Below are 26717 nucleotides of genomic sequence, written 5' to 3'. Positions count from 1 at the left end.
TCTCCTTCAGGGTGGAAACTGTCCACACAGCTCGGAGCACAGCGCCTGGAAAGGGGTAACATCAAGAAAACAGACTCAGACATAGAAAACAAACTTATGGTTATCAAAGGGGAAAGGAGGGGAGGGAATAAATTAAGAGTATGAAATTAACAGATACACACCCACTAAAAAAATAAAAAGAAAGAACACTCTGTTGCTGGGTTGGCTGGTAGGTGGGTAGATGGGCTGGTATACCGCTTAGAGGATTGCTAGTTGGTAGGGTATGGGGTGGGTTGTTGGAAGACTAGGCTTCTTAGCTGATTAGCTGATTGGCCCATGGACTCATAGGTTGGTTAGAGGCTTCCTGGGTTGGGGAGGAGGTGGGAGCATGGGCATGCCAGTTATTACCTTATTGCCTCTCAGCTTCAAATCTACTCTTCATTACCTAGTCTGTGATCATGGCTGGACTCTGTACATGTTTCTCCTTTACCAGCTGGCTCTCTGTTAAGCTTTGTTAGTTGAAGGGGCTAAACACAGCAGGAGGAAGGGGTTTCCCTTCCAGGCCCCCGCAGTAAGGCCTCTGCAGCACACGGTTTCCTCCAGCACCCCAAAGGCAGCTTCCCAGGAAGCTCTACCTGTGTGGCACCTAGGGGGCCTCGCCAGCCATTCCCTCCCTTAGCAGGGTGGTGACGTCATCAACCCCGGGGGCGTGTTTCTGGGGAAGGCTCTTCCAGGTTTGCTCCTTCCTTTATGCTTTGCCTCAGACCCAGAGACAGTGACCCCTCCCCATGTCTGCTATTCCTTTGTTTCCTTAGAGTAGGTAAGCAGTCTCCTATTAAAATAGTTGGTAGGTAATCTTTAGGAAGTTATCCCCTGTTGTAGTTAATAATGTCTGTATCAAACCCTTCCTGTTAATACTACTGTGTAGTTTCTGTCTTCTGATTGGACAGTAAGGTGATGGGTTGACTGGCGGGTTGGTTGATAGGCTAGTTAGTGGGGTGGTAGAATGGTGGAAGAACAGGTTAGCTGGCAGACTGGTTGGTGGGTTTCCGGTTGCGGGGGTGGTTGGAAGTTGCTTAGAAGGTTGCCAGGGTGGTGGTGTGGCACCATGTAGGGTCATACATTGGTTGGTGGTTACTGAATTGGTTAGTGGGGTGACGGCTTGATTGGTAAGTTGGTAGACTTGGGGGGTTGATGGGTGAGTTGGAGGGTTGGTGCTTTAGGACATGGGGTTAGCACCACGTCAGGGGGAAGGACAAGCCCCAGGCAGGCCCCTCCCGTGGGCCTCAGTCTCCATTTCTGTCCTACCCACAGGGGCCCATCCTGCCCCCCAAGCTGGAATCCTCACGGTTGTGCTGTGGCTGCCAGAGCACCTCTGCGAACAGAAGCAGCGGCTGAGGAGGAGGCTTCCGGGGAACGTGGAGGATGGCCCAAGAGGACAACAAGCTCGGGAACCCTGAGGCGCACCGGCTGGCCCTTTACCACGCATGTCCCAGAGGGCTCGGACAACGCCCCCGAGGGACCACCTGACTCCCCAGCACCCAGGGGGCCTTCCAGAAAAGGGCTTAGAATTCACTGTCCTTCAGGGGGGATTTGTGCCTCTGCCCCATGAGATCTCCGGAGATCCTGACCCAAGGCAGGGGCCTCCTTTAGGTGCTGGGCCACCCCCCGTCCCAACCCCAGCAGGCTGGGGTTCTCGCTGTACCTTCCCCCACCCTTCTGCCCATCAGGACCCCCGACCCCTTCCTCTGGTCCGTCTCTGCCGCCCTCGGTCCTCAGCGGTCCCTCTGCCACACTCTCCCCGCCCACACCTCCCCCTCTGGCCTGACCTTGAGGGCTGAGCAGGAACCCAGCAAGGCCTTAGTCTCTCCCCACCTCCTCCACTGCCCCCAGCCACGCCACAGGGCCCACCCAAGTGCCTTGTAGGTGGCCTGGCCCACACCCCAGCCAGAGGCACCGAGACATTTCCAAATTGCATCTTTTAAGAATCAGAAAAACGGATCTCAGGAGGAAATTGCTTTCCCCACCCCCACCCCGGTCCAGATGGGTTATTTTTTACTTGTCTTTTTCCCCCACTTACAATCTCAGTAAAAAATGAAATCATGTCTAAAGCTTTTCCCTGGGTTGGGGCCAGTCTCTAGCCCTCCTGAGGCCTGGAGGCACCAGAGAGGGCCACATCCCAGGAGGTGGGGGGCAGGCACCCAGCTTCTAGTCCTGCAGATGGGGCTCTATTCTAGGGCTCCCCAAGCCCAGAGCCAGGCCCTGGCAGCTGCCGGAGGAGGGTGCATGGGTGTGCTCACAGCGGCAGAGAGTAGGGCTCTGTTGGGACAAAGCTGTGAAGTGGGAGGTTCGCTGTGTCTCCTGAAGCCTCGTCCCCATCCCCAACTGTAACCTCACACTCGCACCTACCACCACCCCTGGCGGCCCCTTTCTCACCCTCCAGGCCTCAGAGCAGGAGCAAAGCACCTGATTCCTCCCCTCACGCCAAGAGTGACAGCCACCTGGGCCAGGCTTTGAGGGCCAGTCCCTGAGCCGGGAGGCCCAAGTTCTAGCCCAGCTCAGAAAGTCACTTCCCCTCTCGTGGCCTCAGTCTTCTCACCTGGAAGGGGTGTGGTGAGCCCTGCACTGCTGGCTGAGAATTGAGGCGGCATCTGATGTGGTGATGCATGAGCAGCACCTCGTAAAGTGACAGCCTTGTGCTTCTTGACCACTCATGCCACGCCGCACACCACGCTGAGTGTCTTAAACACTTGGTCTCGTTTTGTGTTCACAAGAACCTTACAGCTGGGTCTGTTGTTATCTCATCTAAAAAGAAGGAATCAAGGCTCAGAGAGGCTGTGGAGCTGCCCAAGGTCACACAGCAGACGAGGTGTGGAGCCAGGCCTCAGGTTCCTGTTCTTAACCCTCACACGGTGTTGTCAGGTGCTATTTTGTGTTTCTTCATTGGAGCCTTTGGAAGAACTATGATCCAAAGAAATAAGTGGAGGAGGAATTCCAGAAGGAGATATAGGGGTGGGAAGAACCTTCTAGAACATCTCAAATGATAATAATAGTGGCTAACACTGATTGAGTACTCACTGTATGCAGACATTCTGCTGAATTCTTAGGTGTAAACTCAATTAATCTTTACAACAAACCTGTGAGAACCCTTATCTCCAATGTGCAGATGCAAACACTGAGGCACAGAGAAGTTACTTAACTTGTCCAAAGGCATGTGACTAGTTAGCAGCCACACCTTATAGCCTCAGCAATGGCACCAAGGAAGTTGCTTCCCCTACTGAGGTTCCTCTTCCTAGACCAGGGGGTATGTTGGGGGATGGGGGCAGCGAGCGGGGGTTGGGGGGGGCTAAGGGTCAGAGTGAGAACCCCGGACCCAGAGCCCACAGGGAGGGTGAGGATGCCTCTGCCTCTGGTTTTCAGGCCAAAGTCCCCTTCTCTCTTGGTCACACCCCTCTCCCACCCCCCTAGAGTCTAGTTAGTTGCTCAAGGCTGCAGTGCTGAAGGAGGGAGAGTGTAATTCAAGGCTGAGAGACGTGGGCACGCCTGTGACACGTTGGCCAGCACCCCATCCCCCCCAGCCGGAGCCTCCCAATCTCCCCCTTGAGGGTCTCCCACCTCTGGCCCTCTGTGCCAGCTGCCCTTGTCTACCCTACACCCACCTATCCCTTCTCCTGGCACCAAACTTCAGATCCAAGGCCACCCCAGCCCCGGTCACAGTAACAGGGGGCCAAGGACAGAATGGTCCATGATTTCATGCCGGAATGAGGCTGTGAAGTCCAAGACTGGCTGAGGAGGGGGGAATTTATCAGGAGATGGCAGGCTGGTGACAAAAGTACACCTGGCCCAAGCAATTTCCGGGCTGTGGCTGAGCAAATCACATTGACTTTTAAAGAGGGCCTGTCAAGAGGAATGGCAGCAAGGGTCCCTGCCCCCAACACAGGAGGTGTATCACCTTCAGCTTCCTCTCTCTGGGGAATCCTCTACTTGGTCCCCTCTCTCCAGGTGGAGCCAGCCTGACCCCACCCTGCACATATGCACATTCATCTCTAAGCAGTAATCTATGCACATCTTGCTGCCAAAACATTCTGAAATAGTTAAAAAGAATGCATGTAATATTCTAAGATTAAACATATAAATGGATGATCTCATCAAAGCAAAAGAGTAGTGGGGCCCCATATTCAGCCGTGTCAGTGGGAAGGCAGGTCCACAAGCGACAGAAGAAGGAAGCAGGGGAAAGAGACACAGAGATAGAGGTGAAGAGGCCCGAGACAGTGACCCAGAGAGGTTCCAGAGAAAGACCAAGAGGAAGCCTTGGTCCCCAGCTGCTTCCCGGAGTCCAGAGCCAGTCCACCAGACACTGTACACCCATGATGAATTTCCCTTTTCTGTTAAAAATGATCAAGATTCAGGAAGAAGAAAAGTAGAATAACAAGGTATTTGGGGGTTTAGTGGGCAGGGGCTCCTGACGGATCAGGTATGGGGTGTGAGGGAAGGAGGGAAGTGGGACGCCTCACCTGGCCCTCAGGGAGGGAGGGGGAGTTTGGTGCACAAGCCAGGGACAGAGCAATTCCCGGACGGGCTCAGCTCAGCAGGAGCCCTCAACCACAGTCCCAACGCAGAAATAAAGTGCTGGCCACCAGCCTGGGAAAGGACCACAGCCTGTCCAAAGGCCACCTGAGAGTTACTGCTTCCATGCCGGCTCCACACTCAGCCAGGTCCTCCAGGGCAGGACTGCAGCGTATTCCTCTGCGACCTCAGCACCTACCCAGTGCTGCCACACTCACACTTACACCTTCGAGGTGGCTCCTTGGATGAGTGACCCCACTAATTCTCTTCCTGACACATCAGAAAGCGGAGATCTGGGCTTCCCTGGTGGCGCAGTGTTTGGGGGTCTGCCTGCCGATGCAGGGGACACGGGTTCGTGCCCCGGTCCGGGAGGATCCCACATGCCGCAGAGCGGCTGGGCCTGTGAGCCATGGCCGCTGAGCCTGCGCGTCCGGAGCCTGTGCTCCACAACAGGAGAGGCCACAACAGTGAGAGGCCTGCGTACCGCAAAAAAAAAAGGAGATCTGACCTGTCTAGAATTTAGTAGTTTGTAACCTTTCATGGCTTTGAGACCTCGCTGAGAATCTGATGAAAGCCAGGGCTGTCCCCCTCCCCAGAAAACACACACACACACACACACACAAACACACACGTCACCTGTGATTTTAGTGACTTTGTGTTTCAAGGGTTCATGTCCCCTCCGGGACCCCAGGTTGAGCAAGCCCTGGGCTAGGATCTGGGTAAGGGCCCCTCCAGATCCGAGGTTCAGCCCCCATTGTCCTGAGCCCCGACGTGGAAGCCTGGAGAGCTGGGAAGCAGACAAGGTGAGACAGGCTGGGTGCTGGCAGGAGGGACGTGTAATCCTGAATGCCGGCATCACTCCCTTCATCCAACTGCCTAGGCCTGGGGGGTGGGAAAAACCAATGACACCTGATCTAAGAGAAAAATGAAGAAAGAAAATGAAGGCAGAAAAATGAGCACCTGCCATGTACCCAGATGTGTGCCAGGCACAGCGCTCATCTCCTGTCCTGACAATCACCCAGCAACACGGTGACAAGCCTGTCCTGCCAGCTGCAGCGTCACCCCACCCAACACACACGCACCAGGGCACATCTCCCTCAACCCCGCAGGACCCTGAGCCCACACGCTCCTTCCAGGCCTGGCCCCTCTGCCTGCGCTGCATCTCCGGCTCACTTACACAGAAAGGCTTCTGGTTCTGCCAACGACAGCACGGTGGGCAGGCTGAGGGGCCGAAGAAGGCAGCGTGGACATCTGTGATGACGCCTCGGGGCCAGGCCAGCCCAGCCCAGCTCTCCGGGTCCTAGAGCTGGTGGGAAGCAGGAAGGAGGGAGCAGGATGCTGGCAGGCGAAGCAAGGATGAAATATTGATGCTCGTGTCCTGGTAAAGCAGAGAACGCCGCTTGTCCATGAATAAAAGATGCGCTGGAGGAGCAGGCTGGGCAGCAGATTAATTAATCTAAGTGAGTCCTCCGCCCTGTGCCATGGGGCGAAGCTGGTGGGGGGGGCAGTGGAGTAAACAGACTCACCTCCCAGCTGCCGGCTGCCGCCCCAGCCCTGCAGGCCCCGAGGGGCCAGCAGAAGTCCTCTGTGCCAGGCAGGCAGCTGGTTAAAGCAAGGACACGAGCAGAGCAGCAGTGCCAAGCCCAGATGGGCAGGGAGAGGGACAGAGGCAGCCGGACTGTCCAGGATGGGCCTGGGCCTCTCTGCCCCATGCCTGCCAGGGGCCACACGAGACGGCAGTTTCCCCAGGCAGGTGCAGGGTCTCTGAGGTCAGCGAGGGGGAGCACCTGGGCCTCCTCGGTCCTTTCCTGCTGCTTCAGTTTCTTCCTCAGGGAAATTGTGAGAACCGGAAAAAAGAGGGGGAAGGTAGGAAAAAAGGCAGAGGCAGGAGGCCTAAGATTTGGCAGAGGAAGTTGGGCACAGGCTAGTATTGCTCTGAGGAATGTTGGCAGGGAGGGTGGAGGACCACAAGTTCTAAGGCCCAGGGGAGAGCTGGATGGAGCTATAGCTGTATCCGCCCTCGGAAATGCCAAACCCAAGATCCCGACGGCTTCTCGCCTTCAGCGTAACATGGAAAATGCGCTCATGGAAGGGAGTGGCCCATAGGTTCTCTGAGGTGGTGGCAGAGGTCCCAACAGGAATCGGCGCTCACGACCTCTGCTTGTATTTGTCTTCACAGTACGTGGCTCTGGAGAGTGTATGTTGCCTGAAGGTTACACTGGACTTTATGGGAAGGATGGCAACATCCTTCATGACGCTCCTCACTCCAGGGTCCTGCAGGAGGGCGTCGTCTCCAGCATCTGAAGTGTCCTTATGACACGCCCCCAGAAGGAGCACCCCATCCTGACGGTGGCTCCTCCCCCACCCCCACCAGCCTCAGTGGAGCCAGGGTGCCCTTTGCTGGGGTCATCATCCTGGTTTGCTCTATGGACCATCCCTGGGCGATTCATCATGAGTGGCCTGCTGACATCTCCTGTGCTCCGTCTCGTATTTGTTATTTAATTTTTTTCACCTAGGTTTAGTCCGGTATCTTCCATTCATTCTTAGCCCCTTGAATGCCAACAAAGTCTTTTTGGTCCTGATAGTGCCTCAAAGCCCTACACAGCCCTGGGCTCACAGGAGGCAGATCACCCAGACGTCAGAATAAGCAAATGAACAACAATGGCCCAGCCAGCCACCCTCTCTCCTGGTCTGATCTTGGTGCCTGGACAGCCTTCACACTCCTGTCTTTAAGACGGGAACTAGAGACTTCCCTGGCGGTCCAGTGGTTAAGACTCCGTGCTTCCACTGCAGGGGGCATGGATTTGATCCCTGGTCAGGGAACTAAGATTCCCACCTGCCACGTGGCATGGCCAAAAAAATTAAAAAAAAAAAAAAAAAAAAAAAAGAAAGATGGGGGCCTCCCTGGTGGCGCAGTGGTTGAGAGTCCGCCTGCCGATGCAGGGGATGCGGGTTCGTGCCCCGGTCTGGGAGGATCCCATGTGCCGCGGAGCGGCTGGGCCCGTGAGCCATGGCCGCTGAGCCTGCGCGTCCGGAGCCTGTGCTCCGCAACGGGAGAGGCCACAACAGTGAGAGGCCCGCGTACGGAAAAAAAAAAAAAAAAAAAAAAAAAAGAAAGATGGGAACTAGTCCTTACTGAGGTGTTTTACAGGCACCCGAACTTCCCCACAATGAGGTAGTCACATCTCTCCCATTGTACAGATGACAAAACTGAGGCTCAGCTTTTGGCAAGGTCATCCAGCAGGCAAGTGACAGAGCCAGCAATGGGCCCTGGTCTGAGCCCAGGGTCCTTGCCCATTCCTCCACGTGCTGACAGTGAGAAGCAGCAGGAGCACAGAGCAGAGGGGACTTAGCTTTCCTCATTTCCTGTGGAGGAGGAAAGAGGGTTCCCTGGCTGCTGAGACTGGTCGGAGCTGGACAGAGCCCAAGTGCTCAAGGCTGCCCCGGGAATGCGGGAAGGGTCCCATGGCTGAGAGCAGAGAGGAGACAGGTGGTGAAACCCCACTCCTCTCCCAGGGCTCCCTGGAAGATTCCCCAGGGTCTAACCAAATCCATCCAGCTGCCAGAACCTGGCTGCCCAATTCCAGGCACCTCACCATCACCTATGCCTGGAGCTGAGGGCCAGGGCTGGTGATCCTCCTCAGCCCGAAAATAATCACAGGTTCTCAGGACTGCTGACAGGAGACAAAAAAAACTGGCAGAAGACTGACCTGGGAGACACATACATTGTCACACACACACTCCAGCATTTTATTGCGGAAACGGGGGCATCTAAGTGAGTGAATTTCTGGGAAAAATAGTGGCTGGGAAGTCAGGGACCTGCCATTTCTGTAGTCACAGTGCCACCTGCTGGCAGTAGCTGGCATGGCTTGTAGGGGCTGTTCTTGAGCCTGGGGAAGAACTTCCAGACTTCTGGTATCCATTCATTCATTCATTCATTCATTCATTCACAGATATTTATTCAGCACCTGCTGTGTGACAGGCATTGTTTTAGGGGCTGAGTATATAGTAGTGAACAAAACAGACTAAAATCCCTGCCTTTTTGGCGCTTATATTCTAGTGTGGGAAACAATAAACAAGGCCAACAGCATGCTGTAAATATACAGCATGCTAGAAGGGTGAGCACTAGGAGAAAAACAAATCAAGAAGAAGGTAGGGGGCTTCCCTGGTGGCACAGTGGTTGTGAGAGTCCGCCTGCCGATGCAGGGGACAAGGGTTTGTGCCCCGGTCCGGGAAGATCCCACATGCCGCAGAGCGGCTGGGCCCGTGAGCCATGGCCGCTGAGCCTGCGCGTCCGGAGCCTGTGCTCCGCAACGGGAGAGGCCACAACAGTGAGAGGCCCGCGTACCGCAAAAAAAAAAAAAAAAAAAGAAGGTAGGGATTGCCCAGGAGGTTGTGATTTTAGATAGAGTGGTCAGACAGGACCTCTCTGAGCCAGTGACATTTAAGTCAAGTCTGGAAGGAGATGAGGAGAGAGCCATGTAGATTTCTGGGCAGGAACATTCCAGACAAGTGCAGAGGCCACACCATGCCTGCTGTGACTGGGGAACAGAAGAGGCCAGTGAGGACTAAGTGGAGGGTGGGAGAGTGGTAGGAGGTGGGACCAGATTCTGTAGGAGCTCAGAGGCCATTGTAAGGCTGTTGATCCCGCAGAATGGGGCTTCATCGCAGGTGCTGAGCTGAAGAATGGCACAGCCCAGCTTGAGTTTTTAAAGGACCTCTCTGGGCCCTGTGTGGAGTCAAGGGTGGAAACGGGGACACTAGTTAGGGAGCCACTGAAACCTCCAATAGGAGGTGATGGTGGCTTGGCCCGGGGGTAGCTGAGGCAGTGGGAGGGGTGGCAGGATTCTCTGGAGTGGGAGAGAAAGAGAGGCACCATCTTCGACTCCAAGGTTCTGGCGTAAACTACAAAAAGAATGGAGTTGCCCTTACTGAGATGCAGGGTTTGCTGGCTTGACGGGAGGAACTGGGAGCTTCATTTGGGACTTGTCCAGTCAGAGTTGCCCATTAGATGTCCAGGGGACAGTTGGATAAATAAGTCTGGAGCTCAGAGGCGAGGTCCTGCCTGGAGATACAGTTGGAGTCATCCGCTCTTGGGTGACATTAAAGTCATGAGACTGGATGAGATCCAAGAGGGTAGAAAGAAACGTGAGGGACCAAGGACCGAGCCCCGGAACCCTTGACTTATGAGGTCAGGAAGATGCAGGAAAATTAAGAGGAAGAGGCAGCGAAGAGAGGAAACCAGAAGGCTGGGATCCTGGAACCCAAGTCAAGAGAGAGGAAGGGGTAGGCAATCATATCAAAAAGTTGCTGATTCCCCCAGGGCTGGGAAGGGTCTACTGGATTCAACAAGATAGAGGGCGCCGGTGACCTTGAGAAGAACAGTTCTGGAAATGGATGGAGACCAAAAGAGCAAGTGCAAGAAAGAATGAAAAGAGAGAAACTGGGGACAAGTTGAAACCACTCTTTTGTGGATTTTGTGGGCTCTTTTGTAAAAGGGAGGAGAGAGATGGGAAGGTAGCTGGAGGAGGAGTTGGTTTGGGGTTTTTTAAGGTGGGAAAGAATAAGGACCTGCTTGAATGCTGGCGGGGGTGATTGCAGAGAGAGAGAGAAACCTGTTGAAGGAGACGTAGGGGAGAATCGTGGGAGCACTGTTCTCCAGCAGGTGAGAAGGGATGAGATCCGGTTGTTCATCCCGATGGGTACCACTTCACACCCCCTATGACGGCTAAGACCCAAAAGACAATAATGAGTGTCGGTGAGGATGCGTGTAAGCAGCTCTTTTCAGGAACTGCCCTCAGCAGGAAGCCCCTTTTCTTGTCACTTTAACGGAACTATATCGTAACCAACTTTTAAACCAGTCACCCCTATGCTCTACTCGTCTCCGGCCCAAGCACACCTTTCAGATCTTTAAGTCACACAATACCTTGTCTAACTTGTCAGTTCTTTCCATAGATCGAAGAAGTAGACATGAAGAATACGTAACTGGTGACCAGATCTCTTCCCTAGCTTCCCCTTCAGCAACCTCCTGAACAAACTGGGTGACCAAATTTTGCGAACAAGGTAACGTCTAGAGGAAGATCACGAGGAATTGACAAATCCTCACATAAGCCTGCACACGGTGGGGGATGGCGACAACTCTGACCCCCTGTCTCAGTGATTAACTAGATTACTTCCCTGTTTCCCTTTAAAAGCTTTCATGGCCGAGCAGAGTCTTTGGAGGTGGTTTTGGGGGGACGTTGTGTCCACCACCTCCCCAGACTGCCAGCATTCTGATTAAAGGCATCTTTCTTTTCTACCAACATCTGTGAGTATTGATTTTGTAAGCCGTGAGCAGCAGAACCCGATTCAGTTCGATAACATGTGGAGAAATTGAAAGTCTTGTACATTGTTGGTGGGAATGTAAAGTGGTGCAGCTGCTTTGGAAACAGTCTGGCAGTTCCTGAAAAAGTTAAACGCGGGTGACTATAGTTAATAATACTGTATTGTATATTCGAAAGTTGCTAAGAGAGTTGACCTTAAAAGTTCTCATCAGAAGAAAAGAAATTTTGTAACAATATTTGTGATGGATGTTAACTAGACTTCTTGTGATGATCATTTCACAATACATACAAATATTGAATCACTGTGTTGTACACGTGTATGTATATAACATAATGTTATATGTCAATTATATCTCAATAAAAAAAACTTTAAGTTAAACATGGAGTTACCATATGACCCAGCAATTCCACTCCTATGTGCACCCAAGAGAAATAAAGACATACGGCCACACAAAAATGTGTACATAAATGTTCATAATAGCCCAAAAGTGGAAACCCAAATGTCCATCAACTAATGAGTGGATAAACACAATGTGGTATATCCATACAGTGGAATATTATTCAATCATAAAAAGGAATGAACTACTGACACATGCTGTAACATGGATGAACCTTGACAACCTTACACTAAGTGGAAAAAAACAGACACCAAAAGCCACAGATGGTATGATGCCATTCATATGAAATGTCCAGAATAGGTGAATTCATAGACACTAGACTTTTCCATAAAGTAGATTACCTGCTACCAGGAACTGGTGAGTGGGGGACAGAATGGGGAGCAATTGCTAACGGGTATGGGGTTTCATTTGGGGGTGATAAAAATGTTCTGGAATCAGGTAGTGGTGATGGTTGCACAACTTGGTGGATATGCTAAAGAACTTTGAACTGCACCCTTTAAAAGGGTGAATGTTATGCTTTGTGATTTTTTTTCTCAACAATAGTTGTTGTTTTTTAAAGATCCGGTTGTGCAGAGTAGGGGGGCTGCCTTGGCCCCAGGAAACAGGCAGAGGACTCGGGCACTGAAGCAGGTAGGCGGTTGGGTGTGGTAGTGGGCGACCCTGGACGTTCTCCCCTGGTGGCTTCTACTGTCTCAGTGAGACAGGCGGTGAGGTCGTCAGCTGAGAGTGAGTAGGGGGGCGGTTCCAGGAAGAGCGAAGGTGAGGAATGAAGCAGAGGAAATGGATGGGCTCCGGACATTGAGTAGGATTGCAGGGCGGGGCTGAGGCCCAGGTGAGGAAGGCAGAGGAGCAGTAGGGATGTGCTGGGGAGGAGGGGGGAGCCCCAGCAGCCTTGAGAGTATGGGGACCTGGGTCAGGGGCTCCATGCTCCCCACACAACACAGCTCTCCTGATCTCCGAACACACAGGTACACACATGGTGGTGCGGCACCAGCAAACCCTAAAGATGCCCACCCGTGAGCCTTCACAATTGTAAATGCACATCCCTCTCACCCTGGGATCCACTCCTCTTAGGGAATCTAGCCTCAGAGACTCTTGCACATAGACACAAGATGTATGTACAGGATGTTTGCGGCAGCTTTGTTAGTAATAGTAAAAGATTGGAAACAGCCCGAATGTGCATTAATGGGGAAATGGTCAAATAAATTCTGGTCCGTCCGTGCTACGGAAGCGCTAGAGCAGTAAAGACACTGGAGGAGCCTGTGTGTGTGACAGGGAAGGATGCTAAGACGCAGCATCATTAGGTGGGGAAAGGTTGCAGAACAATGAGTGTAATGTCACGTGATTTTCTTTTCTTTTCTTAAAAACAAAAACGGTATTTATAAGTGTATACATAGGTTATTAAATGGTACAAAAGATCTAGAGAGGATGCGATTTACATTGTTAGTGATGTTTAATCTTGAGGTGTGGATTTTGGGAAAGGAGTTGAAGAGGGTTAAAGGGATCAAAAGGGTTTTAGAGGGGGACTTTCATTGCTTACTTGATGCATTTTATGTTTTTTGGACTTACAACATGGAGCATAGATGCTCTTGTAATTTAAAAAGGGAAGAACTGCTGTGCCCCCAACCCTATCCCTGGCTCCTTTCCTGCCCTGGGTCAGGGAGCCCTGCGGGGCCAGCATCCCCCCAGCCCAGACAACTGTGCCCTGCCATGTCCCTGGAGGCAGACGCCAGGCCTGGCCAGAGCGCAGTGGGTCCCCGGCAGCCTTCCCTCTGCCTGCCTTCCCAGCTCCACCCCCCAACCTCCCCTTCCCCTCCCCCCATACAACTGTTCCCCTCCAGCCACTTCCCTGCGCAGGAAGGTGTCTGATCAATGCACTGGAACCAAAGGTACCAAAGGCAACGGAAGCAGCTGCCCTAATGATAATACCCAGCACTTATATAGCACTTACTGTGTACCAGGCACAATTCTAAACACTTCATATATGAGCTCCCAACAACCCCACAGGTTCCATATATTACTATTTTCACTTCGTAGCAGATTTTTAAACACAAATAAGAAGGAGGCACGAAAGGCTAAGTCCCTTGCCCCAGGTGCTACAGCCCACTGACCTGAGAAAGAGGCCACCTCCCGGGAACCCATGGTCCAGGCCGGCCTCCTCCTCCCACTTCCCTCCCCCGCAGCTGTGGGTCCTGTGATGTTCTGATTGGGCCGTGTGCCTTCCAGGGCGAGGCTATGGTTTCCTCAACCCAGAGCCCCAGCCCTGCACACGCCTGACACACAGGCAGCGCTCATCGTGTTTGCTGAATTAATTGCTCTGACCCCCATCCCCCAGTCCACCGTGGCCCCATGGGCTGTGCCTTGCCCTCTGGGAATTGGTTTCCTCATCTATAAAATGAGGGGGTGGGTGCACTAGACGGCATCTGACCACCACTTCAGGACGAGAATTAAGATGAAGCCAGTAGGGACTTTCCTGGTGGCACAGTGGTTAAGAATCCGCCTGCCAATGCAGGGGACACAGGTTTGAGCCCTGGTCCGGGAAGATACCACATGCCACGGAGCAGCTAAGCCCATGCACCACAACTACTGAGCCTGCGCTCTAGAGCCCACGAGCCGCAGCTACTGAGCCGGCACTCTAGAGCCCACGTGCCACAACTACTGAAGCCCGTGTGCCTAGAGCCCGTGCTCCGCAACAAGAGAAGCCACCGCAATGAGAAGCCCGTGCACCACAACGAAGAGTAGCCCCCACTCGCCGCAACTAGAGAAAATCCACGTGCGGCAACAAAGACCCAATGCAGCCAAAAATAAACAAATAAATAAATACATTTATTAAAAAAAAAAAAAGGTGAAGCCAGTGCTCATCCCAATGGGGTGACTGTCAATGGTGGGACGTGAGGGCCAGGGTGGAAGGTGGGAGAGCTTCTGAGACGCCTGCCCTCCTGGGCCTTCGGGAGCTGGGAATGCGGGTCTCACCCAACCACAGACAGACACTTCACCCGACTGTCCAGTCGACGTGGCTCCAGGGGACAACAGCCCACACCCTGTGCCGTGGGCTCCGCAGGGGCTACCCCTGCCCAGCTTCATGGAAGGTGGGGAGCTGCTTCTGTCACCAGGTCAAAAGTCTTGGCACCCAGGTGGCCGCTACAGGTGGAGGAGATCACATGCCATGTGGGCGGCACATGGTGGCTACATGGGGCAGCGTGGGTCAGTGAGCCTGTCTGGGACTCACGGACATAGGGAGGGGTGGGACTGAGCACTGTCTCTGGTTTCCTTGGGCTGTGGCAGCCGGGGTGTGGGGGGTGCCCTCCCACAGTGTTTGTCCATCCAGCTGGAAAGCACCAGAACAACCTGGGGGACAAAGAGCCAGTGGAAGGAGGAGGGAGGGGACCCCTCGGCACTGCCGCGAGCAGGCACATTCACACATCCGTTCACAGTGCCCCACGGGAATTGGCTTCCTCATTCCTCGCAGATGAGGAGCCTGAGGCCCAGAGAGGACAGGGACAGGGCCTTTGTCGCCAGCTGGGACATGAACTCCACTCCTGAGTCCACAGCCCATGCCTCTCCTCATTCCATCTCCTCTGGGTGAACCAGGATTCTGTGCTGAGACTCAGATGCAGCCGCCAGCCCTGTCCTGCCCCAGCCCTGGGCTTCCAGCCTCAGCTCTGGAGCCAACCCTCGGTGCCAAGGCAGTGAGTGGCCTCAGGTCTGCGATCCAAGGGGTCCCGGGCTAGATTCCACCGGTGGATTCACCGTCAGCTCCTGAGCCCCCAGCCAGCATTCTCCCCACCTCCCCACCACAGCCCCTCATCATCCATAATGGCCCCATCACTTCTCAATGAGTCTCCCAGCCTCCCAGCCCCATCACTCAGGGTCACACAGCCGGGCAACCGCAGGCCTCAGACTTCAAAGGAGGTCCAGGTGGCCCATAGAAAATAAAGGGGGGAAGGGGGGGTGGACCCCTCATCCTCCATGCCCCAGAGGTCACCCTCTGAGTGTTTCCTTTTCCCTTTTCTGGAATAGATTTAGGAGCTCTCTGGGGGAGCGCTGGACCTTGACCCTCTCGCATGGTACTAGGGAGGTCTGTGGTCTCAGGGACAGCTCCAAGCTGTTGGCAGACCCATAACCAAGGTGAGTATCCGGGAAGGCTCTCCCTCCAGCGTGCCCATGCCACACAACCACACTGAGACACGGCCACTCCCCCAAAGAGGACTCAGGCTACCAGTGCCCCCGGCCCCCCTACTCCCCCCTCTATCCCAGTCCCAGGCTGCCCACAGGTGGCCTCCAACCCCTGTGCTGCCAACTCAGAGGATTCAACAGACAGATGACAGCAGGCAACCCTTCCCCGCCGCCTCCTCGGAGCCTGTTCCTGGGCCAGAGGCCAGAAGGATTTTCCCGGAACTTCTAGGGCTTCTGGCACAAAGATATCAAGAAACCTGGGGGAAGAAAGAACAGGACAAAAGCAGGCAGAACAAGTGGGGGTTGGGGGGAGGCCGTTACCATGGGGGTCATCCAGGTGCCCCCCACCCCTCCCTGTGTCCAGCACTTGCTGCTTCCCTGCCTATGCACATGAAAGCTCCCACCCACCCCTCCCCAGAACAGACACAAAAGTCAGGGAGGCGGAACTGCAACCAGGTAACATTAAACCAAGTATAGAGGATGCTGCCCGGGCACAGAGGAGGGCCCCATCACAGACACTGTGGATCCAGGAGGACTTCCTAAAGGGAGTGCTTTCTAAGGCCTTGGGGGAAAGACCATTTCAAGGAGAAACAGTTTGTGCAAAGGCCCTGAGACAACAGAAAGCGTGGTGAGGAGTGAGGAGAGTGGGAAGGGTCTGCACAGAGGTGGCAGCCAGAACAGCCCCGCTCCACATTGGTGGCCTCCTAGACATGGCAGGAATGCGCCCAGCCTCCTGCTGGCCCCATGAGCATATTTGGGAAAGTCTTGTCACAGTCTTCAGCCCAGCCCAAGACTCCTCTGACCTCCCACATCCTCTCTGAGGCCACTGCTGGGCGGGGTCTCAGCCCTCATCCCTCAAGGAGTTCCTGACTCATCGTGGAAAAAGCTAAAAAGACCAGTCTTCTCAAGAATCAGTCCAACTCTGGGGGGAGGGCGGCTGTGACCCCAGCTCCAGGACACAGGGACAGTGGAGGGGGGCAGGGAGCAAGTCAGAGACAGAAGAAGATGCAGAAACAGAGACCCGGGCAGAGACTGACGGGAAGAGAGGCAGGAGGTGCTAATTACAGACACAGGGACAGGCAGCCCAAGGCAGCAGGACAGAGATATACCAGGCAGCGACAGCTAACATAAGCCAGAAACAAAGCGATACCCCTAGGTACACAGGACAGGCTGCCAAAGACAGCCAAGGACTACAAAGTCAGCTGATCAGCTGATCCAGAGCCAGCCTGTGGACCCCAGAAGAGGTTGGGTGGGGTGCCGGAAGGCAGCTCCCAGCTGTGGGATGGGTCCAGTGACCGCACTTTCAGAGCAAGCCATGAGGGGGCAGTGTTGCTCCAGCCACTGCCCCTCAGCCGGGAGCCCAGCTCCCCAAAGACAAAGGCAGACCCCCTCCATCAGAAGCAGCAGACAAAGACAAAGACAAAGACAAAGCAGCAGACAGGCTCACTGAAGGTATAAGAGACTTGGATGAGGGAACCGAGAGCAGCCACACCCTAGCCTGGAGACCCCTCCTCATCCCAACATCTCCTCAAACCTGCCCCTTCCCTCCACATTCCCCATCACCATCCTCGTTCCCCCTTTCCTGACACCTGCCTGGAAAGCCCAGAGCATAGAAGGGAGCCTGGGGATGCCGGCCAATTTCCCCGCCCTGTCTGTAAAGGACATGAGCAGATGCTAGGTCTGAGGCCTGCCCTTGGCTCCTGCCACAGGACCTGGTCCCCTCTTTTACATCTTCCCTTGTAGGCTCTTAGATTCAAAGCATCCCTGACAAAGATACAGAGGTCTGAGCCCACGCTTACCAGCAGACAGCATTGCTAAAATCACAAGTGCAACCTTGGGCTGCATTAATAGAACCTAATGTCCGGGGGAGGACAGTCATCAGCGAGGAAGTCCAGGCCTCTGCTCACTTCTCTTGAAGGGAAGTTAGTAAACCAACGTGACCCAGGAAGAAGGCCACTGTGGAAACATGCTACACATACCAGATCCATCAATGAGCACCAACACTGTGTCAAACACTTTATATATTTATTTCATCTCACCTAGTCCTTACGTCAACTTGCATTATCGTACCCATTTTACAGACAAGAAAACTCAGAGACACTCCTCTTCCAGTGACTATCCTGTAGGTGTGTGTATTTCTCAAAGCTCCATCTCAGGCCTCTTCTCTTCTACTTTGTACATATTTCCCGAGTGTTCACATTCATTCCTGTGACCTAGACTTAGTTCTCAAGTTAAGTCTTTTGCCGAGATTTTTCTCCCGGGTTCCAGATCAGTCCATCCACCTGCCTTCTCCTGATCTCCTCCTGGATATCTTCAGGGACCTAACATTCTATGTGCCCAACGGTGACTCCAGATCTTCACGCAGTGGGTGACCCGGGCACACAGCCAGCTCCCCTCAGCCAGCCTCCACCACTCCCAACCCAGTCAACTTCCAGTAGACTCTGCCCTACGTGAGTCCAGGCACTGCTCTCTGCCCCATCCCATCTCCCTGGGCCTTGCCACCGTCATCCTTCACCTCCACCCCGCCACCAACTCCAAGCTTCAATATATATGGATGGACTCGTGTCATTCCCCTGCCTAAACCCATCCAGTGCTTTGAAGTGCTCTCAGGGCAAAGTTCAAAGTCCTCACCGGGGTGTGAACTGCCCTGACGACCAGCCTCCCTCTCCAGCTGTCCATCACCACGCCTCACTCCCTCCAGCCAGGCAGCCTTCCCCCACCATGGACCACTCCCTCTGCCGCAAATGCCTCCTCCTCCTTTCTGCCCTGAAGCCTGTCCTGAAGCCCCTCTGGGTTCATGCTTGAAGAGCCCTCTGACCCTCTCCTTAGCTAACGTGCTCTCCATGCCGTGATTATGCTCTCAGTGCCTGCCGTCCAGCAGAGGGTGAGCTCTGAGGGGGTCGGACCGCATCTGTGTTGTTCACTGCTGGATCCCAGCCCCCGTGAGCCTGCACGAGTCTGTTGAATGAATTCTGCCCCTTCCCCGCCTCCTGGGGTAGCTCAGCATGGCTCTGGAAAGAGCTGACTCTTGGTCATGTCTTCCTCCTAGTGAGCTGGATCCTCTCAAGTTCTTGAAACAACTTCCATTAGGGCAACTGTGGGAGGGTCAAGCGGCCATCCCTCTTCCTGCATCCAGCCTGCTCTCTTCCCCTCTCCCTCCTCCACCCAAGGGTCCCTACGCCCTCAGCCAGCCCTCCTGGGCCAGGAAACTGCTGAGGCACCTCTCGGGCTCCTAGCTGTCACCTTTCCTCTTCCCAGTGTGTTCCTGGCAGGGAGGAGACGATGTGTTCCCTGTCTTCCGTCTCCAAGCCACCAGCACACGTGTGCACGCACGCATGTGCACACACATGCGCAAAACACACACACACACACACCCTGGCACACATCCTCAGACTACAGTCTGGGCCTCCTGCTCACCTGAGCACACTGCTCCCTCTCTGCCCCAGTAGGGGGCGCCCTCTCCCTCCTCCAAAAGCTTCCCCACCCACACTCCCCCAGCCTCGTCTTGCCCCAGCGCCTCAGTCCTAGGGTCCCCCAGTCTGAGAAGCCGGCCTTGGGCTGGGAGTCCCTCTGTGACTTGTTTGTGGCCTTGGGCTTTCCCTCCCAGACCTCATCTCCACTTCAGTAAAAAGAAATGGTTAGATCATGAGATGACTTCTGAGGTCTCTCCCAGCTCTCCAGTCCTGTATTAGTTTGCTTGGCTACCATAAAAAGTACCACAGACTGGGAGGCTTGCACAACAGAGGTTTATTTTCTCACAGTTCTGGAGGCTCGCAGTCCCAGAGCAAGCTGTCGGCAGGGCTGGGTTTTTCCGCTGCCTCTCTCCTTGGCTTGCAGATGGCTGTCTGCTCCCTCTAACTTCCCTCTGTGTCCTGACCTCCTCCTCTGAGAGGAGCACCAGTCATAGTTTTACCTTGATCACCTCTTTTTTTTTTTAATTTTGAAGCCCAGTTTATGGATCTTTAATTTTATGATTAACGCTTTTTTATTGTGGTAAAATATACATAAAATTTACCATTTTAGCCAACTCTAAGTGTACATTTAGTGACATTAAGTACATTCACACTGTTGTGCAACCATTACCATATCCAACTCCGGAACTTTTCACCATCTTCCCCAACTGAAATTCTGTACTCATGTACACTAACTCCCCACTGCTCCCTTCCACAGGCCCTAATAACGACTATTCTTCTTTCTGTCTCTCAATTTGACTATTCTAAGTACTTCACGTAAGTGGAATCATGTAATATTTGTCTTTCTGTGTCTGGCTGATTTCATTTACCATAATGTCCTCAAGGTTCACCTTGATCGCCTCTTTAAAGGCCCTGTCACCAAATACAGTCACATTCTGAGGTCCTGGGGGTGAGGACCTCAACCTATGAATTTTAGGGGGACACAATTCAGCCCAAAACAGATCCCAAAGAGGCGACGTCATCACCCTTGCTGAGTGTCAGGGCAGCAGGGAGGGCTGATGAGTAATGTGTATAAAACACCTGTGGCGGGGCAGGGCACAGAGCTGGTGTTCAATAAAGAGTAGCTGTGAGCATGCTGCTGCTGATGACAATGATGATGACAGTGACATTGGGTGATGTCTTGGGATTGGCCTAAGCAAAGTCACTGAGCCCTTACCTGGTGTCTCCACAGCACAGGCCCCCCGTGAAGGTTTGTGTGTGCGTCTCGCCCTCGCTCCTGGGTCTCTGGCCTGTCCCATCCCTCCCGTCAGGTGAGGAGCTCGCCAAGGACAGCTCCCGGGCCCTTGCCTCTTGCTCCCTCCGCGCCTGTGCAGTATGCCCCACTCAGGGGTGCTCACTGACCAACTCCTGGCAGAGGTGGTGGAGGATGGCAGACCAGGCAGATGAAGTGTTCAAGGTGGGGCGCTGAGTTCAGGGGAGCGAAGCCAGTCAGGGGCTGGAATGCAGAGCATCCAGGGAAGGGCGGGCCTTAGAGGTCATATAGGGGTTTGCATTATTTCCTAAGAGCCCTGGGAGGCCTTTGATGGGTTTTCAACAGGGAGAGGTGTGAGCAGAAGTGGATCAGGGGGGGACTTCCCTGGTGGCACAGTGGTTAAGAATCCGCCTGCCAAGGCAAGGGACACGGGTTCGAGCCCTGGTCCGGGAAGATCCCACATGCCGCGGAGCAACTAAGCCTGCACGCCACAACTACTGAGCCTGCGCTCTAGAGCCCGTGAGCCACAACTACTGAGCCCACGCGCCACAACTACTGAAGCCCACGCGCCTAGAGGCCGTGCTCCGCAACAGAGAGGCCACCGCAATGAGAATCCTGCGCACCACAACTAGAGAAAGCCCATGAGCAGCAACGAAGACCCAACGCAGCCAAAAGTAAATAAAGAAAATAAATAAATGTACTAAAAAAAAAAAAAAAAAGAAGTGGATTAGGGGAAGTTGAGATGGGGTGGGGCAGTACCAAGGGAGAGAGTACCAGGTGAGAAGGGAGGGGGTGGATGCGGACAAGGCAGGGACAGTGGGGAAAAGAGGGCGGCTGTGGTCCTGTGAGACCCTGGCGATGCATGGAATGCGGGGCGAGAGGAAGGGGAGGTACTAGAGGTGATTTCTGAGGGAACAGGTTGGGGAAGAAAATCAGAGATTGGATTTTGCACACCCTGGGTATGAGGTCCCTGTGAGATACCCAAGGCAGGCAGGTGGCTGTATGGCATACCTGGCATGCTCAAGTCTTGGCTGGGGTTCTCACTCGACAGAGGAGAACTGACGTTGTGGGAATAGAAGACATCACTGGGAGATATATGGGTGGGGCCGTGGGCCGGGACCACGTCTGGAGGAACTACAGAATCCATGGCCCACTGGACAAGCACAGGACGACAAAGGAAAAACCCAGAGAAGTCTGTGCCCTGGACCCAGAGGAAAGAGAATGTTTCAAGAGGAAGGAAAGAGTCAGCTGTTACGAAACTGCTGAGATGTAGAAAGGACAAGAGGATATTCGAGAGGGTATATTCAGGGGTATATTCGGTTTGGTGACATGGGGACCATCCATCGGTCATCTCGGCCACAGAAGAGCTGCACAAGATGAGAGTTGGTCTCAGAGGGTAGAGAGATGAAGAAAGGGAGGTGTCACTAAGGACCACTCTTTCAAGAAATTTGTCTGTGATGTAGAAACGGGGAAAGAAAGATTCAGAATATTTTTAAGATGGAGAAAGTCTGTGGATATTTAAATTCTGGTGGGAAGAAGCCAGGAGGAGGATACAGGGTGAAGATACAGGCAAGAAAAATGTCCACCAATAATCCAAGTCCCTGAAGGGGGAGGGGAGGTGGGCAGAGGGCTCTCAGGGAGGGTGGCTGCAGGTGCGAGGAGGCTCCGTACTGGAACTTTGGAAACTGGAAACCGAGTAGATGGTGGCTCTCCGCTGCCCTGAGCCCAGGGGGGAGGGGGAAAGAGTTGGATGTTTGAAATCGTCACTATAGAGACACACAGTGGGGCTTCTAAGCAGGAGTACACACCCTGGTGAAAGCCCTGATGCGATGGTGAAGGAGAGGGCCCCGGCTGCTCCAAGGCGCAGCCCTCAAGCCAGTGCAGGACAGAGGGCAGCTGGGTGTGCAGGGCCGTCCAGCCCTGCCCTGTGTGGCAGGAATCCTCCCACCGGCTCGGTTCAGTCTACCTTCCTTCGGGCTGAGGGAGCAAGGGGCGAAGGCCTGTTCTCCTGCATCCAGCCCCGTAGGGCAGCCAAGCCCCCGGCCCCAGCGGGCCAGCCGAGGATGTCCACAGGGGCAGCCAAGGCCTCGAGGGGAGGGGTCATGCTGGAGTACTGCTGAGTAACGCTGAGTACTCCGGTCCCCTTCCTCCTCCGCTCCCCACTCCTGCCCCTGGCTCTCCTTCAGTCACCATCGGTCTCTCTTCCCCTCATCTCTGGGGAGCTGGAAAACAGCCCAGCAAGTGAGTGATAGAAGGGGATTTTGGAGCACAAGTGGGAGGGGGGAGGGAAACGCAAGCATGGAGAAACAACAGACGCCTTGTTGGAGTGATTCTGCCCCGCAGCCATCCAGGGCTGGGGTTTGGCTCAGCAGGACCAACAAAGGGGCAAATTGGTAAGGGAATTTAGAGTTAGCAGGAATGATAGAAATAATGTCATCCAAGCAGACTAGAAAGGAAAATGAAGACAGGAGAGGATTGAGGAGAAAACAGAAGTTCTAATGACACTAAAAAAAAAAAAAAAAAAAAAAACTCTTGTGGAAGGAGTTGATGGAGGAGGCTGGACAGGATAGCTGGAAAGTCGCACAGTCAGTACAGAAAAGGGGAGGGCAGGAGGGAGGAAGGCAGGGCTGGTTGAGCCCTGGGCAGGAATGGGGGCCATTCCCACTGGAGATCCTGGCCACTCTGGATTTCCCCAGGCCACTGGCAGAATCAGAAGAGACAGGGAGGGGCCAGGGTAGAGCAAAGCTGGCTGATGGGAGGGGCCCAGAGGACTGGAGACCTCTGGCATCATGGCAGCCCCTCAGGTTCAAGGTCTAGGAGCCTGAGTTAGGATGCGGGGCAGGCTGGACTGCCTAGGCTGGGAGCAGGCTGTTTCAGGCCCAGCTGTGGGTAGGAGGGAGGGAGGGAGGGAGAGAGGAAGAGAGAGAGGGGAGAGGCAGAAACTGGTCAGGAGTTTTCCCAGATTGGGCTGGATCACCTAACCCAGCAGGTGTCAGAGAGTCAGGAGGGAGAAGGGCCAGGCAGGGGTGGGAGGAAGAGGGTCTAGACTCCACTAGGGGGAGCCTCCCAGGTGGGCCTCAAGGGGGAGGGCCTCCAGGTCGAGCCATGTGGGTGCAGCAGGTGCCCTTTCTGCAGGAAATGCTTTCCCAAACCATTCAAAGGCATATGCGGCCTCAGAAATGTTAGGAGCCACTGGCTGAATGACATTCGGACACCATGTCCAAACTAGGGCCTGTGGGAAGGGCCCGTCTTCCTGCTATGTCACCAAGGCACGAGGGAAGGTGCTGCCAGGAAGGGGTGTGGCAGTTTCCCAGCTTGGTCCCTCTTCCCTGTCACCGAGCACCTCCCCTTAAAGTTCCCTGGTCCAGAATTATTCTTGAGCCCTGCTATGTGTCGGACACTAGGCTGGGTGCTGGGAATGCACAGGCAAGTCAGCACAGTCCTTGTCCTTGAGATGCTCACAGGCCTAGAAGGTAAGTGTTCCATCTCCTCACCTGGCACCAACCAGGTGGGATACAGAGTAGGTGCTCCAGGCCTTTGCACATGCTGTTTCCCTTGCCTGGAACACCCTTCCCCTCCCCACACCCATCCCCATACCATTCCTCCCACACATTTTAAGCTGCTTAACTTACCTCCTCCAGGAGTAACAAAGCCTTAGGTGTCACTCCATCTGGGAAGACTTGCTTGAACTCCCAAGGTTATGAGTGCCATGACCCCAACCCACCCCACCACTCCCCTTCCCCCAACCTCCCACCTCAGCTGAAGTTCTAAAGATGTGGTGTAGTTGTGACTGATGGTGTGGGCTCCAGAGTCAGAGTCCAGAGGAGGCCTGCAAATCCTGGCGCCTGCACTGACCAGCTGAGGGACCCTGAATAACTTACTTGCTCTAAGTATCAGTTTCCCCATCTGTAAAATGGAGAGGGTTTTTCGTTTGTTTGGGTTTTGGTTTTTCTTTTATTTTTTCGGCTTTCTTGAGATATAATTTACACAGAACAGTGTGTAAGTTTAAGGTGTACAACATGTTGATTTGATACACTTACATATGACAAGATGATGACCACCATAGCTTAGCTAACACGCCTTCCTGTCACATGATTACCATTTCTTGTTTGTGGTGAGAACATTTCAGATTTACTCTCTTAGCCACACTCAAGTATATGATACAGTATTAGCTATAATCACCATGCTGTACATTACATCCCCCAAATTTGTTAATCGTCTTTTGTAATTATTGAGCTATAATTGACGTCTAACTTTATATTAGTTTGGGGTATGCAATGTGATGATTCAATATTTATATATATTGTGAAATGATCACAATAAGTCTAGTTAACAACAATTACCACACATAATTACAAATTTTTTTTTCCTGTGATGGGAACTTTTAAGATATACTCACTTAGGGCTTCCCTGGTGGTGCAGTGGTTGGGAGTCCGCCTGCCAATACAGGGGACATGGGTTCGTGCCCCGGTCCAGGAAGATCCCACATGCCGCGGAGCGGCTGGGCCTGTGAGCCATGGCCGCTGAGCCTGCACGTCCGGAGCCTGTGCTCTGCAACGGGAGAGGCCACAACAGTGAGAGGCCCGCATACTGCAAAAAAAAAAGAAAAAAACAGAAGCAATCATGTAACAAATTCAATAAAGACTTTAAAAATGGTCCACATCAAAAAACAAAAAAGGCCATCATCAAAATATCTAGAAACAATAAATGCTGGAGAGGGTGTGGAGAAAAGGGAACACTCTTGAACTGCTGGTGGGAATGTGAATTGGTACAGCCACTATGGAGAACAGTATGGAGGTTCCTTAAAAAACTACAAACAGAACTACCATATGACCCAGCAATCCCACTACTGGGCATATACCCTGAGAAAACCATAATTCAAAAAGAGTCATGTACCAAAATGTTCATTGCAGCTCTATTTACAATAGCCAGGAGATGGAAACAACCTAAGTGTCCATCATCGGATGAATGGATAAAGAAGATGTGGCACATATATACAATGGAATATTACTCAGCCATAAAAAGAAACCAAATTGAGTTATTTGTAGTGAGGTGGATGGACCTAGAGTCTGTCATACAGAGTGAAGTAAGTCAGAAAGAGAAAGACAAATACTGTATGCTAACACATATATATGGAATCTAAGAAAAAAAAATGTCATGAAGAACCTAGGGGTAAGATGGGAATAAAGGCACAGACCTACTAGAGAATGGACTTGAGGATATGGGGAGGGGGAAAGGTAAGCTGGGACGAAGTGAGAGAGTGGCATGGACATATATACACTACCAAATGTAAAATAGATAGCTAGTGGGAAGCAGCTGCATAGCACAGGGAGATTAGCTCGGTGCTTTGTGACCACCTAGAGGGGTGGGATGGGGGAGGTGGGAGGGAGGGAGACGCAAGAGGGAGGAGATATGGGAACATATGTATATGTATAACTGATTTGCTTTGTTATAAAGCAGAAACTAACACACCACTGTAAAGCAAATATACTCCAATAAAGATGTAAAAAAAAAAAAAAAGACCCCGTAATGTGAGGGCTGAGGCTGCCACAGTGGGCTTCATGCCACAGGACTTACAGGGAAGCAGAAATCTAAGTGAGTGGAGCAGTCTGGCTGGCAGAGAGGGGAATGGATGCAGAGAGAAGCAGAGACAGCAGAAAGGCCATTGCTAAAGCTGCCTTGATGTCTCTGCATCCCCAAACCCCGATCTCTGGGTATCCAAGTAACAAATACCCCTTGTCACCCTAAGGTCAGAAAAGCCATAGCTGGAACCTGTATCCTGCTCACAGGGTCATCTTGAAATGAAAGCATTAGCCCAGAGTCTGGCACGGAGTTGGTGCTCAGTGATAAGGATGCTGGAGATCAGAGCCCAGCATGGGTGAGGAGTCTCAGGAAGGCCCCTGCCCTGCATACACGCTCCGTAAGCCCCTGGGGGGCAGAGGAGGGGTGGTGAGCAGCTGCACTCACTAAGCCTTCCCCTCCTGTTCCTCCCAGCAGCAGCCCGCCAGGCCTGGGCACATGCTGATGTCCCAGCAGGGGCCATAAAGGTGAGGGAGGTGGAGACACACCCACAAGGCCAGCCCTGGCAGGGCTGGAGGCAGGGGACAGGAGCGGTGAGGCGGTGCCCCAGTGAGGTGCACTTTCAGGTGGCCCTGGTTAAGAGCACAGCTCTGAGACACAATGCCTGAGTTTGACCCTCTGTGTGACCTTGGGCAGCTCACCTAAGCTGTGTCTCAGTCTCCTTGCAGTAAAATGGGGATGAGAGCAGAACCTACTTCCTAGGGTTGAGGGGGAGGTGGAAAGAGGTCAGGATGGGCCAAAGTCAGAACAATGCAGCAAACAGACGATGAACACTGCAGTTGGTACCTGAAGAGAAGCAGCCAGATGCAGACGCCGGCTTTCACTGGAGAACAGGCCTGGCCTGGGTGCTGGGCTCCCCAAGCCGAGGTCTCAGGACTGCTGCCTCTGGTCTGCTCTGGGATTCCCACGAGCACCGTCTCCTTCCTCCGCCCACAGCCCTGCAGCCCACCTACCCCTCATTCCAATCTCGAACTCCTTCCATACATTCCTCTTGCACAAACATCAGCCCCTGGGAGAAGCTTCCCTAGGG

At 53.4% G+C, this 26717-nt stretch overlaps 1 long non-coding RNA gene across 1 annotated transcript; it reads right to left on the bottom strand.

The window, feature by feature from the left end:
• Positions 1-26717, bottom strand: LOC309807824. The gene is made up of 3 exons (XR_014294675.1): positions 26474-26717; positions 24507-24697; positions 1-45 (listed from the first exon to the last, which is right to left on the bottom strand). It is a non-coding gene; the product is annotated as an uncharacterized lncRNA (long non-coding RNA).

Source organism: Mesoplodon mirus (genome assembly GCF_964341445.2).
Source record: "Mesoplodon mirus genome assembly, chromosome: 7".
In the NCBI taxonomy this organism is placed as follows: Eukaryota; Metazoa; Chordata; class Mammalia; order Artiodactyla; family Ziphiidae; genus Mesoplodon; species Mesoplodon mirus.
This window is presented reverse-complemented; position numbering and strand designations above follow the sequence as displayed.